The sequence below is a fragment of the Diabrotica virgifera genome, chromosome 5, assembly GCF_917563875.1.
Source record: "Diabrotica virgifera virgifera chromosome 5, PGI_DIABVI_V3a".
In the NCBI taxonomy this organism is placed as follows: Eukaryota; Metazoa; Arthropoda; class Insecta; order Coleoptera; family Chrysomelidae; genus Diabrotica; species Diabrotica virgifera.
Genome location: NC_065447.1, coordinates 72,265,276 through 72,280,626, shown reverse-complemented (window position 1 = coordinate 72,280,626; position 15,351 = coordinate 72,265,276). Strand labels below are relative to the sequence as shown.

General features: G+C 33.4%; 1 protein-coding gene across 1 annotated transcript in view; it reads left to right on the top strand.

The window, feature by feature from the left end:
- The window catches only part of LOC114329772 (UDP-N-acetylhexosamine pyrophosphorylase), a 111,300-nt gene that overhangs the window by 91,326 nt on the left and 4,623 nt on the right, over positions 1–15,351 (top strand). The window lies entirely within an intron of this gene.

The window sequence follows — 15,351 nt, the reverse complement described above, 5'->3', positions numbered from 1 at the left end:
CGGTTGTGTCGGTATAGCCTCTCTATACAATTGTAATACAACTATGCACACTGCACAGATGATTGATACTAATATCTATTTTTGCTAGGATTTCCCAGTTCAATAAACAAGAGGTGCTAATTCTCCAGTTCACCAAAATAGCCAATTCAGCTAATCACAATTATTCTTAAACATATTATTTTAGTGAGTGTGAGAGTCATTACCGAATATAACACTAAACAAATCAAGAGTTGTTGATGAATAAGCAAACAATATATCTTTTCGGGATTCCTTATTTTTTTTTCAGAGATAACTTATCCGGTTTTTCACCCGTTATTACTTTAAAAAGAAAAAACCGGTTAAAACCGGAACACAAAAACAACCGATAAAACCAGTTATTGCGAAGTAAAAAAACCGGTTTTCGGTTAAAACCATTACTCCAAGTAATGAAGCATAAAATAGGACAAAACCTCGCAATTTTTACAGAATGGATCGATTTGCTTGAAAATTTGAGAATAAGTAGTTAATAGTCGAAGGATCAAAATCTATATGATGCCAAAAGGCGCTTTTACCATGGGGGTGGTTGCCACCCCATGTTGGGGGTGAAAATTTTTTATTATATTTTGACCGCAAAAGTTGGTAAAAACATTTATTCTAAGCAAAAAATATTCTATACATTTTTTTGATCAAATTAATAGTTTTCTATTTATTCGCTATCGAAAGTGTTAGTTTTATATTAAAAAAATTAATGTTTTTAATCACTTTTCTGCAAATAACTCAAAAAGTTTTTGTTTTATCAAAACAACTTTGCTTAACAAAAATGTACCTTTTGAAAAAATCAACAAAACCGTTTTTCTTTATTTTCTTTAAGACCAATAGTAATCGAGCTATACTTTATTATATGTTAGGTCTTCTTCGGCAAATGCTAAATATTGTAGTTTCAAAGTCAAAAGACGGGAAAACTAAGTATTTTTCGAGGTTCACTTGTTTAAACTAATTTGAAGTATTTAAAAATATCTATCTTCAGAAATAAAAAAAGTCTTTAGCTCAAAAATTAGGCGGCTTATAATGAAAAGAATGTCAGACCCTATATTTTTCAGCGAAAAAGTGATCGAAAGCAAACCCCTAATCACCACCCTGATTAAAATTAGTCATTGACCTTATTTCGCCTTCTTTACTTATGTATTATTAATAGGTTCTAGAAGTTTAACTGGTTTAGAATGATTAGTTTTTAAAAAAATGGAGTCAAAAGCAAATATCGAATTTTTGAAGTTTGGTAAAAAATTCCTTTTTTTTTAGAATAGAAAGATTATCATCAGAGATACAAAAAAATATTTAAATATAAAATTGTAGCTTATTTAATTTCCAAGAACTTGATTTGCAAAAATTTTCTCTATGGTAAAAATTAAGTGAGGTATTGGCAATTAAAACTTGTAATAACATGCAAAAATCACCTTTACCAACCCATTCAAAGTCACCACTTTTTGCGACTGAGGATTTTAAAAGGATTTGGTATTAATAGTCTTATAGATTTATAGATCTTGTAAAAACCTACAAAATTATTTTTTATCAAACTTTCTAAGATAAAAATTAAAAAGGTTACGGTTAAAAAATCAATATATTTTTTTCAAAAAAAAAAAGAAATCCAATTGGAAGCATAATAATGTAAGTTAGCTTTGCTTTCAGTCATTGGCCTTATGAGTTCTTCTTTATTTATGTATTATTAATAGATTTTAAAAGTTTGACTGGCTTAGAATGATTAGTTTTTAAAAAACTAGAGTTAAGAGCGAATAACGACTTTTTGTAGTTTGGTAAAAAATGCAATTTTCTTCAAAATAGAAAGATTAGCATCAGATATACGAAAAAATGTTTTGATATGAAATTGTAGGTTATTTAATTCCCAAGAACTTGGTTTGAAAAAATTTTTTCTACGGCAAAAATTAAGTGAATGATAAATGAGTATATATCGAAAAACATTGATTTTTTTTTTATAAAACTAACATTTTCGATAGCGAATAAATCGAAAAGTATTAATTTTATCAAAAAAATGTATAGAACATCTTTTGCTTAGAACGAATGTTTTTATCAACTTTTACAGTCAAAATCTAATAAAAATTTTCCACCCCCGAGATGGGGTGGCAGCCACCACCATTGTAAAAGCACCTTTTGTCATCATATAGATTTTGATCTTTGGACTATCCACTATTTATTCTCAAATTTTCATGTAAATTGATCCATTCTGTAAAAATTGAGAGGTGAAATGCTTCGGTTCCTGGACTACATTAGGTTTTTCCCATCCCTACTTGGGAGACTGAGCTAGGCCAGGGTGAACGATAGCTATCTTGGATGAATAATTATTTTAAAAGGTATTTCGATTAGCTGGGTAGCCTATCGCTTCTTGTCTCACTTGTAATAAATACGTGATAAACTACCCCAGACAATCGAAATAACATTCGAAAATAATAATTCAATCATCCATAATAGCTGTCGTTCACCCTGGTCTAGCTTAGTCTCCCGAGGTGTGTGTTCGTCTTGTCCCAATCTTAAAAAAATATGAACTGTGAATTAACAAATACATATATTCAAATTCTGGCTAAATACAACAATTTTTAGATTATACTTATGGCTTTTGTTATCTGGTTCGATGGTAGCTTCTTGATGTCGATTGGTACTGATGTGACCTGAGCAGATTGACTTTGAATTTATTGTTTTGAAAATTAATTAACTTTCAGTTCTTTCGCTAGTTGTGTAATATCAGTTATTACGTTGCTACGACGATATTGCATATTTATGAGTACTTATGTATTGATAAGTTTAATTTGATTTCATTTTATGTATTTAAAATTTAATGCAAATAATATTATCACGATTACGAATTTTTTGAAATGTCTGCTATAAAAATACTATTATTAGGTATACTAAACAGTTCATAAGTAATAGATACAAGGGTCCAAAAGTCATAAAATAATAAAATAAAGAGCAATAAAAAAACTGACTATCAGAACTTAAAAATTACTCGACAAAAAATTGCACTTGAAACTTAGAATTTTGTTCTGAAGCTATTTTCTAGTGGAATTTTTGTACTTAACTATTTTTACTGGGAAATATTGGCCCTTATTGAGGCTAAATTTAAACAGTTTTCCCGGGGGGTGAACCCCCCTTATGGTACCGGAACCTATATTGTTAAAAAACAGCACTGTCTACATGTATACCTATGTATTTTATTTCAATTTATGCATATAATATACCTAAAAGCACCTAAATTATTCAATTTTGAAGTTTTAACTCTGACAAAACCGCATCCATAGAAAAAGTACAGTGTACAACACATGAGAAAATGATATATTTCTCCATCGCTTGATTTGCGGTACTTGCCTCGTGCGTCGACTGGTGCCAACAAACTTCTGCACTCGTGAGAAATATGTCTTTTTTCTCACTTGTTGTACAATACTATTGCTTACTTTATATTGAAAAAATATGTTAATGCCTAGTGGTACAACTTATTTAAAAGGAAATGTTTTTCAATAAAATTTATTGGAGAAAACATGTACCGTTTACACCTATAAATGCCAACGTATACATAAAATACATTTTCAGACTTGTTAATCGCACTTTGTCCATTTTTTACATTTTTCAGGAAATGAGAAAAACTGCCACTCCGCTATTAATAAATTTAAAAGAAATACACAAAATATCGCCTAGTGAGAACAATAGTGGCGAAACACGAAAATCAACATTTTTGAGTTAGTCCATCAATCGACATCTAAATCTGCCCTCTTTTATGTGCAATATCGGCTAACAATTATTTAATTTCCTTATTACTAGAGGGCGCCTACAAGTCTTTATGGTATTGTGAATTTGTCAAATATTTTGATGCATTAACGACGAAAACACACCAAACTTTATATCAACACTGGCGAATCTGTAATTACGCCATGTCTGCATGTATTTGAAATATTAGATATTTTATTAAAGATAGTAGTACAATGTGCAATAGTGGCGAATGAGCACTTTTATCTCTGTGGTCGTTTTTGCTTTTGTGTTTTTTTTATAAAACTTCTTACAGAGAAACTCAATTTCAATCGTTCTTAGGTACTTAGAAATAGCAAATCAAGAAAGCGTCTATCCACATTGGATCAGTATTGTTTAATTCCACACTATCGAGAACCAATATTCATTTCTAAAAAGAAGTCTTACAAAATAAATCAATTCCTTCTACCCACAATCATTTCTTTAGTCGTTTGAAATAGGAAACATACGCGAGTGAAATGATGAATTTAATTTTACTATTCATAGTTCTTTCTCTTACTTTTTATTTTTATCATGTTTATTGTTTTCATAATTATTACTTAAGATCTAATTTTTTTAATTTTTCTATTGTACTTTAGTTTCATTTTTCAAATAACTGGTGTACAATAAAATATTTTATTTGATGCATTTAATTTATTTTTAAAAGTAAATTTTTTAATTATTTAAAACAGAAACTAAACTGTTGTAATATAGTAGTAGTAAAGTATAGTGGCGAAACATCAAATTAAACATCCTCGATAATGCAATAATGGCGTAACGCAGAAAAAAAATCAAAAATAAATACAATATCCACCTTTTCTTCAAATAAAATTACTTCAACTAATTGGTTGACATATCTAGAAAGCATATTATTAGAAAAATTCTGCAAAATGATTACCTATAAGTCAGTTATACTGTTTAGCAGTTTCATCAAAACTTCACATACGATTATCTCTAAATGTTCATTTTGAAGTTTCGTCACGATTGTTCTCACCAGGCGATTATGAAAAAATGTACTTTTTTATTACCAATTTGTCATGTTTATAAGTAACAAAAAACTTTATTAGTTTAAAAAAAATCTTTTTTTGATGGACAAAACGCTGTTTGATTGTCTTTAAAGGACAAAATGTAGTTTGATTGTCTCTAAATGATAAAAAAATAGAAATATGAACAAAAGATGCATTTCTACGTGTTTGGAAAGCAATATAGAAAATTTAAAAAAAATCATGTGACATGGATGTCGTCCTCCAGAAGGCAGCAACATTATTTTTCATCTTCACATTGATTGCAGGTTTGTTCTTTGTCAATTATATTTTCACCGTACTATCTTTCAAAATTGGACCTAACAACGTTAACTCTGGATCTAACGCCCATTTTTTGCCATATAAACTAACTAAAAATTGTGATAAACTATCCAGTTTTTTTTTCTCTTCACAGCATGTTTCATTGGCAATTCCGGCAGTACTATGTTACTTTGAAGTAAACTTAAAAACATTTTAGAAAAGTCAACATTTCTGTACAAAACTCTGAAACTAAAATCAGAGCCTAGCTTGCAGACTTGCCCTTTCTTAAATCAGTCTTTTTTTAGAAAGTCAGTCAACGCGTAACTTATTTCTACCACACCTCTTCCTGCTTCATGATCTAGCCATTTATAAAAAACAAATGGTTTTTTTAAAATACATGTCACACAAAATGCAAAGTAGAGTCGTCATATTGTAAAAAAGCATTACAAGACAAACGAATCGCCTTTTGTCCAAAATAGTGCTATTTGCTTGTCTCTCGCTACTAGACAAAATGCGTTTTGTTTGTCTACTTGATTTTTGAAGCCAAAAATATACCTACGTGAAATAATACGCTTAGAATGTCTAAGAGTATGTAACCTAATAAATGAAATTCTGACGAATACAACGCCACTTCTAAGTCATAATGTGAAAATATGGACAAAGTGCGATTTGAAAGTCTGCTCCTCATTAGTAGGTAGTGACCACCAAACAGCTAAACAGAACAATGAAGAGGGACGGCATAAAATAAAATAATAAACATTAAAAACAAAAATTTAATCGCATGTGTCATGTTTTTAAAATACCTCAAACTTTACCTAAAGATTCGCGTTTCTGAGTTTATTTACTGCAAAGTATATTAATGTTATAAACTCATCCCTGGCTTAGCACTTAAGCAGGAAGTATTACGATTCCCTACAAATAGATATGTCGATGGCATGGCAGTAAAACTGTTATTTAGTCGTCAATCGATATGTCACAAGCGAGTTTATTACCCATTAAATTTATGGGAACATCCTAAATTAGCTCAAGTGCTCAGGAAAGTTTTAGGCCTATTTCGGAATTGGATATATCTAGGAAAGTCATGTAGAGGATTAGGGAATTATAATTTCGAAGCTTATGTAAAAAGTTGGCATCTATACAATGAGGGCAGTTTCATGGCAAATTAGGTTAAATTACTAGGTTGTATAAACAAAAAGGATATAACCTAATAAGGATACCAAATGGGAGGAAATTATGTTTGTATAAACTACATTTGTTTGAAAAAAAAACCAATTGTTGTAGGATAGTCCATTGTAGTATGTAGTCCATTGAACCTGCTGAAAGTCGCTTTTTGTCTTCTTTCATTGTCCAAACTTCTCAGCCATCTGTAAGAGCTAAATCAACAATCAGCAGTTAAGATAACGGGCAAGTGAAAATCTGCAAGAATTTAAAGTAAATGTTGCTCGTGTGGTGAGGTTGGCTTATCCGGACAGGCAGACAGCGTTTTAGAAGAAATTGGGGTAGGTACCTTCATCAATGGGTTGAAAGAGAGTGAACTACAGAAAGCTTTGTGACTAACAAGACCGAAATTTTTAGATGAAGCACTTGCTATTGTATTGTAACTTGAAATGGCTAGTCAAACTTCACGAAGCCATAGAGTAAGAACCATTAAAGAAAAATAACGAACACAACGATGAATCTCTGGGGGAAATGATCCGGAGATGCTAAAGAGACGAGAGTCTAGATGTTGGAATTGCAACGACATGGCCATATTCGTCGTAATTGTAAGAAGATCGTAAAACAGTCGGAAAACTAGAGCAGGTCGATACCAAGGGGCAACTACCGACCTCGAGAACTAGAGCCCCCATAATAACTGTTAACATTACGTTCTCCGATGGAATTCGTAACTTACACATCGAAGGTTGTATCAATAATAGATGTACAACGTTTTTGGTGGATGTAGGTGCAACAAGAACTATCGCACGTCCAGAAATAATACGAGGCCATCTTGGCAAATTGTCACCTGCAACAGTAAGGTTTAGGACAGCGACTGGTGAGCTAATTAATACATATGGCGAGGCTAACATGTCAGTATAGATTGGCCAGACCACAGTTGAACACCAAGTATTAATTGCCAAGATCTCCGAAGAGTTCATATTGGGAATGGACATTTAAGAAAAGGGCTGTATTGGATGTTTAAAATGGAGTCCTCAAAATCAGTGGTGATGAGATTCCCTTTCACGACGACAAGGAAGACGTCATTCGCTTACTAACTACAGGCGACGTAACCATACCCGGTAATAGTGAGAAAATTCTGATGACCAGACTTGATGGACACTGCCGAGAGGGAAGTTTAAGGATGGTCGAAGATGTGGACAATGTCGAGTTCCTAACGGCGAAAACTTTGGTGAGAGTTCGAGATGTCATCCCTGTAAGAGTTAAGAATTTAAAGGGAACTGCTATCAAGTTGAGTAGAGGAGCTTTGATCGGACAGAGTGTTCCCGTACCTTAAATTTACTGTATGAATACCAATGAGAAATCGTCGAAGTCGAAGTATACAAAGGAGCTTGTTGAGATAATCATAAAAAGATGACAAGAATTTGATCATGAACGAACGGAAAAAGTGAGAGGTCTATGCTGATAGTGTATCAAGATATTTCTGTTATTGATAAGAAGGATAAGGGCAAAACAAGCATAGTAACGCCTAAAATAAATACCGGAGACGCTCAGCCAATCAAAGAACGGCCTAGACGACTTTCATTTTCGAAAAGAGATGAAGCCGAATAGAATATCTAGGATATGGATAAACAAGGGGTAATCAAAGAGCCATGGACATCATCAGTTAGTTCTGGTAAAGAAGAAAGGTGGTTTAACGCGTTTTTGTATTGACTATCGCCAGCTCAATGTGGTAACAAAAAAAGATAGTTATCCTTTGCTGAGAATAGACGAAACATTGTATACTTTCTTGGCCTATGTAATGCTCCTGCCACATTTAAAAGATTAATGAAGGCAGTTTTAAGAGGTCTAACAAGGAAAACAAAATGCCTGGTTTACTTGGATGACGCAATTGTGGTTGGAAAGTCCTTTGATAAACATGCCAAGAATCTAATAGAAATCTTCCAATTATTGAGGGCAGTGAACATGAAGTTAAGTCCGAAGAAATGTCACATGTTACGACGAGAAATTAAGTACTTGGGCCATATTGTATCAAGCAATGGTGTAACAATTGATCCTGAAAAGATTGAAGCACTTAAAGATTGTTGAAAAACTGATAAGTTTCGTACACACTTGAATGAATGAAGAAAGTGAAAAAAGTATATTAAAGTGTGTAAATATATTTAGTTTCCATAGCTAAGCGCTTTCGACATACGTGTCATCATCAGAGCTAATGGTCAAAGTATATTAAAAAAATACCGGCTACTTCGGGTTGTAGGTGTTTGCATATTAAAAACATTGGTCTGCTGTGCAACTCCGGATGATGTAAGATTACTCTTCTTGGATTACTGGATTTGAATTAAAAATAATAAAACAGTAAGAACAACCACTTAGACGTTACAAACATATAAATGTTGGTCATGGTACGGTATCACCAAACCGTTTCCGAGTGATGCGAGCATTTGACTCACCTGCGAGTGATGCGAGCAGTTGACTCAGTTGACTCAGTTGAGTAGTTAACTGCTCGCATCACTCGAAAATGGTTTGGTGATACCGTACCATGACCAAAATTTATATGTTTGTAACGTCTAAGTGGTTGTAGTTACTGTTTTATTATTTTTAGTTAAAATCCAGTAATCCAAGAAAAGTAATTTTTTATCATCCGGAGTTGCACAGCAGCAAAAACACCTACAACTCGAAGTAGCCGGTACTTTTTTTATAACTTTTACCATTAGCTCTGATGTTGACACATAATATGTCGAGAACGCTTAGCCAAGGAAATTAAATATATATAGACATTTTAATATACTTTTTCACTTTCTTCATAATTAAAGATTGGCCAGTACTAAAAGATAAACACGAAATTAGAAGTTTCCTTGGCCTTTGTACATATACTTTGACCATTAGCTCTGATGTTGACACATAATTTGTCGAAAACGCTTAGCCAAGGAAATTAAATATATTTAGACATTTTAATATACTTTTTCACTTTCTTCATAATTAAAGATTGGCCAGTACCAAAAGATAAACACGAAATTGGAAGTTTCCTTGGCCTTTGTACATATTACCGATGATTTGTCAAAGGATTTTTCAATATCTCCAAGCCCCTAACAAAGTTGACGGAGGAGGGCCAAGAATATACATTGAATGAAGAGTGCCAAAAAGCTTTCAAACAACTACCAATGGCTCTGATCAGTGCACCGACCTAAAGCTACCCGGGACAGGCAAGAAAATTTGTTTTGGATACAGATGCTAGCAACAGTGCCATAAGAGCTGTTCTCTCACAAATCCAGGATGGACAGGAAAAATGATACCAATGTTCAAGAAAGGATAAAAAGAAAACCCTAACAATTACAGAGGTATAAGTCTATTGAACACCGCACTTAAGCTAACCACAAAAGTCCGAACTAACAAAATCAATAAACTAACAAGGATTTATCAGATGAACAACAAGGATTCAGATCCAGAAGATCCTGCGTAAACGTCGTATTTGTACTAAGGCAAATCACAGAAAAGGCCATCGAGTACAATAAACCAGCATATCTATGTTTTACAGACCTGACAAAGGTTTTCGATCGCATCCAATTCGAAGACATTCTACACTTATTGTACAGAAGAAACATACCAATCAATAATATACAAACCATCGAAAACATCTACTTCCGTAATCGAATACCCATTCTAATTGACCTAGACTAAAAAGTCATACTCAGAAATAAGCCTCCAGTCCTAACCAATAACCAAACAAATTGGAACATATTCCGAAGTGCATTAACAGAACAAATATCAACGAATTTTCCACTTAAAACCGAAATACAAATTGAAAATACAGTACAACAATTTACTACCTCCATACAAAAGGCGGGATGGAGTGCTACACCTGAACAATCATTATGGAAGGAAAACATAAATTATTCTCTGAGTGCAAAAAACATGATTGAAGAGAAAAGAAAACTTAGGAGAAAATGACAAAACACACACGCACCTATTGACAAAGAAAATCTAAACAGAATTACCAGAAGACTTAAAATTCTATTAAAAGAAGAAAAAACAGGGGGATTCAAACTTAGAAAATCTGACACCATTCAAAGACACTAACTATTCGCTATGATTAACGCGATGACGAATATGGCCACGGAAATGGATTTGAGAAAAACAACGTACATAGGATGTTGGAATATCCGAACAATGTTTGAAACAAGTAAAACACATCAAGTGGCAAAAGAAATGGATAAAAATAACATTAGTATATTAGGATTATCTGAAACTAGATGGAAGGGATGTGGAAAAACAAGAATTGAACACGACAAAACGGTTATATACTCGGGAAAATGTGGCGAAAACGACCGACACGAGAGTGGTGCTGCATTCATGATTTCAAAAGAAGCAACAAAAGCCCCAATAGAACGCGAAGCCATCTCGGATAGAATAATAATGGCTAGATTCAAAGCGAGATATAAAAATCTAATATTTGTTAATGTATATGCACCAACAAATGAAAAAGAACAGGACATAAAAGATGAGTTTTACCAACAGCTACAGACGGCATACGATAAAATACAAAATGAATATAAAAAAGATATTGTAATGATAATCGGAGATATGAATGCCAAAATAGGAACGAATTTTAGTGGAAGAGAAACTGTAATGGGGAAAGAAGGATTGGGACAAATTAATGAGAATGGTAACACGTTTATAGATTTCTGCACCCAAAATAGTTTAGTCATAGGTGGAAGTATATTTCAACACAAACGCATACATAAAGTAACATGGACATCCCCCTATGGACAAACACACAATCAGATTGACCACATTACCATAGATAAGACATGGAGACACTCACTCTTAGATGTTAGAGCAATGAGAGGGGCAGACATAGGGTCCGACCACATGTTGATTAGAGCCAAAATCAAACTCAAACTAGCCAGAAGTAAAAAAACCCAATGGGACAACGAGAAAGATATAACGTTCAGTGGCTCAAAGACGGAAATGAAAGTACTGAAGAATATAAGACCAAGTTAAGAGAATTATATAATAAAACTTACAACACAGAAAATGGCACGATAGAAGAGCTGTGGGATAAATGCAAGTATGTATATACACAAGCAGCAAAAGAAACGATAGGAAAACAAAAAAGAAGTAATAAACCATGGCTATCGAGAAGCACGTGGGAAAAAATAAAAGAAAGGAAACTACTTAAATGTAAAATGCTAAAAAATGATCTAAGAGATAGGGAACAAATAAAGAGAGAATATAGAGAGAAAGAAAAAGAAGTTAAAAAAAGTGCGAGAAACGACAAAAGACAATATAACGAAGAACTGTTAATAGAAACCGAAACAGCAGCAAAAGACAACGACATGGGAACTCCATATAAAACGACGAAAAAACTAAGCTCGCGCGGAAAAATGAACGTTGAGCATGTAAAAGACAAAAACGGGAAAATATTGAAGAATGAACAGGAAATAGTTGAGAGATGGATCGAACATTTTAGAGAAGTATATGCCAACAGAATAATAGAACACGAAATGGAAAATGAAGAAATAAAGGAAGAACTAAGCTTCACCGAATCGGAATTCACAAAAAAAGATGTAAGTAAAGCAATACAAGAGCTGAAAAGAGGGAAAGCAGCTGGAATAGATAACATTACCACAGAACTACTGAAAGCAGATAGAGAAACATCGGAAGAAATCCTGTATGTACTAATAAACAGAATATGGCAGGAGGAGAGAATACCTGATGATTGGAAAAAAGGTATAATTGTAAAGATACCCAAGAAGGGAGATCAAACGAATTGCAACAATTGGAGAGCAATAACACTACTTTCTACAGTGAGTAAAGTCATAACAAGGATGATACTAGAAAGAATGAAAGAAACTATAGACCAGTTGTTAAGACCAAACCAAGCGGGCTTCAGAGGTAATAAAGCATGCACAGATCATATTAACACATTAAGAAACATTGTAGAACAAACAATAGAATGGCAGAGCAAAATCTATATAAATTTCATTGACTTTAGACAAGCCTTTGACCGGATTAACAGAGAAAAAATGTGGGAAATATTAAAGAGATATGGAATTCCATTAAAATACATAGGAATTATCAAAATGTTCTATGAAAACTATACCGCACAAATCATGCACAATGGGAAACTCTCAGAACCAATCAACATAGACAGTGGAGTCAGACAGGGGTGTATTCTATCTCCAACCATATTTTTGATCTTAATCGACTTGGTCATGAAGAAGGCAACGAAAAATAAAACAGGAATTAGATGGAATGCTTTCGGTCAGCTTGAAGATCTAGACTTTGCAGATGATATATGTCTGGTGTCCGAAAAAAGACAACATATGCAGAAAAAACAGAAAAGGCGACAAAAGAAGCAAGAAAAATAGGACTAGAGATTAACACAAGAAAAACCAAACTTATGAAGATAAATACGGAGAGAAAAATGGGTATATTCATTGAAGGAGAAGAAGTAGAAAATGTACAGAAATTTTGCTATCTGGGAAGCATAATTGACGCTAGCGGTGGAATAGAAGAGGAAATGAATGGAAGTATAACTAAAGCCCAAAATGAGTTCTATATGCTGAAGAAAACATGGGAGTCCAATAAATTAACAACCAAAACCAAAATCAGGATATTTAATACAAATGTAAAGAGCATTTTGCTATATGTAGCAGAAACTTGGAAAATAGAGGAAAATATTATACAAAAGGTTCAAACATTTGTAAATAGATGCCTTAGACGAATATTGCAAATATATTGGCCAAATCGGATAAGTAACAAGGAACTTTGGGGAAAAACTAATCAAGAGCCGTTTTTATACAGCTCCGTCATATAAAATTTCAAAAAAACTGTCAGATATTATTACAGAATACACTAAATTTTCACCTAAATTCACCGTAAAAAATACACTAGAACTAGTTAATAAAATACAACATTTTCAATTGCCCAAAAACTCCAGACTAATTTCATTTGACGTAAAAAATCTTTTTCCTAGTGTTCCTCCTACAGAAACTTTTGTTTTAGTTAAGAATCTTTTAGACCATAATAGTACAAATCCGATCATTGCATCTGAAATTTTACACCTTCTTGAAATTTGCATAAATCAAGACTATTTTGAATTCAATAATCAAATATACACAAACAACAGTGCAGGACTTATTATGGGTAATCCTCTAAGCCCATTGCTATCAGATATATTTATGAACCAACTTGAAACAACAATTTCTAAACATCCCGTATTTAAACAGTTCTTATATTGGTGGAGATACGTGGATGATATACTAGTATGCTTTACAGGAACTAACAGACAACTTGACCAATTTCTATCATATATTAATTCACTTCATAATAATATTGAGTTTACAGTAGAAACAGAACAGAATAACTCTATAAACTTTCTAGATGTAACGATTTCCAGACTACACAACAAACATGAGTTCTCCATATATCATAAACCTACCCATACTGACACAACTATACACAATTCATCATCCCATCCTACACAACACAAATTAGCAGCCTACCATAGCATGATACATAGACTGACAGAAATTCCCATGACAAAAAATAACTTCGAAATAGAACTAAACATCATTAAACAAATAGCAGTAAACAACGGCTATAACGAACAAACAGTTAACAAAATTTTAAACCAAAAACTCCATAAGAAAGCCCTGAAATTAGTGTATCCACCACCACAGAAAGAACCCAGTACCTTCTGCTCTCTCACATATACTGGCAAGATAACAACAACAATAGCCAGATACATAAAAAAGAAAGGAATAACACCAGCTTTCAGAACTAACAACAACTTAAGCAAATATATTAAGAACAATAAAAGCCGAAAGAGAAAGCAACTACAGAGTGGTGTGTACAAACTAACTTGTGGTGACTGTCCGAAAACGTACATCGGTCAAACTGGCAGAACTTTTGACAAACGGATAGCAGAACACAAAAGGGCATTCAACAATAGAAAAACAGACACTTCTACATACGCACTTCACCTACTAGATCATAATCATTCTTTCAATGAAGAGTTTAAAATTCTACATATTCAAAATAAAGGCCTTAAGCTATCTTTTTTAGAATCTATGGAAATTAATAAACTGAAAAATACAGATATAATTCTGAATGACCAACTCGAGACAAACAGCTCCCCACTCCTCAACCTCTTCAGTTGAAGATTAAAAAGGCAAACACATTGTAAACTATATTACTTGAGAAAGGCACTCCGCCGAAACAGCTGTAGTCACTTAGATATAATAAATTTTGTGGAAGTATAGAAAACAAACGTTTTCAGTTTTTTATTGTTAGATAATCAAGAGCCGATAACCAAAACGATAAACAGGCGCAAATGGGAGTTTATTGGACACACATTAAGGAAAAATGAAGATGATATAACCAAACAAGCCCTGGATTACCAACCAACTGGAAAAAGAAAACAAGGCAGACCAATGACGTCCTGGAAAAGAAATATTACCAGAGAGCTAGAAGACAATGGGTTAACATGGAAAAAAGTGAAAGCCCTGGCCAGAAACAGAGATAAATGGAGGGGGACTGTAGAGGCCCTATGTTCCAAATGGAATCAAGAGGAGTAAAGTAAAGTAAGTAACTATTCGCTATGGAAGGCGACGAGAAAAGTAAAAGGGCCAATGACGCCGTACCTCCTTTAAAAAATGCCAAAGGTAAATGGACAAGAACAGACACAGAGAAATCCGAGACATTCGCAGAACACCTTTCGACAGTATTTAGTCCCTTTACCAGAGTAGTACCATTAGAACAAGAAGAACCATTTCATTCTTTTCTTGAGGCTCAGTATCAAATGGAACTGCCAATCTCCAAGTTTAATATTAAAGAAGTAAAACAGATAATAAATAATGAAATACAACCTAATAAGGCGCCGGGATTCGATCTCATAACGGGTAAGGTCCTTCAGGAACTAACCGATGATTGTTACAGAATAATCACCACTATGATCTTTAAAGCTATGTTCAGTCTATACTACTTCTCGTTGCAATCGAAAGTGGCACAGATTATACTCATTCAAAAACCTGGAAAAGATCCAAAAGATGTCAACTTATACCGACCGATAAGTCTACTCCCAGTCATCTGTAAGGTGTTTGAAAAAGTTTTGTTAAGAAAAATCAAACCCATATTAGAA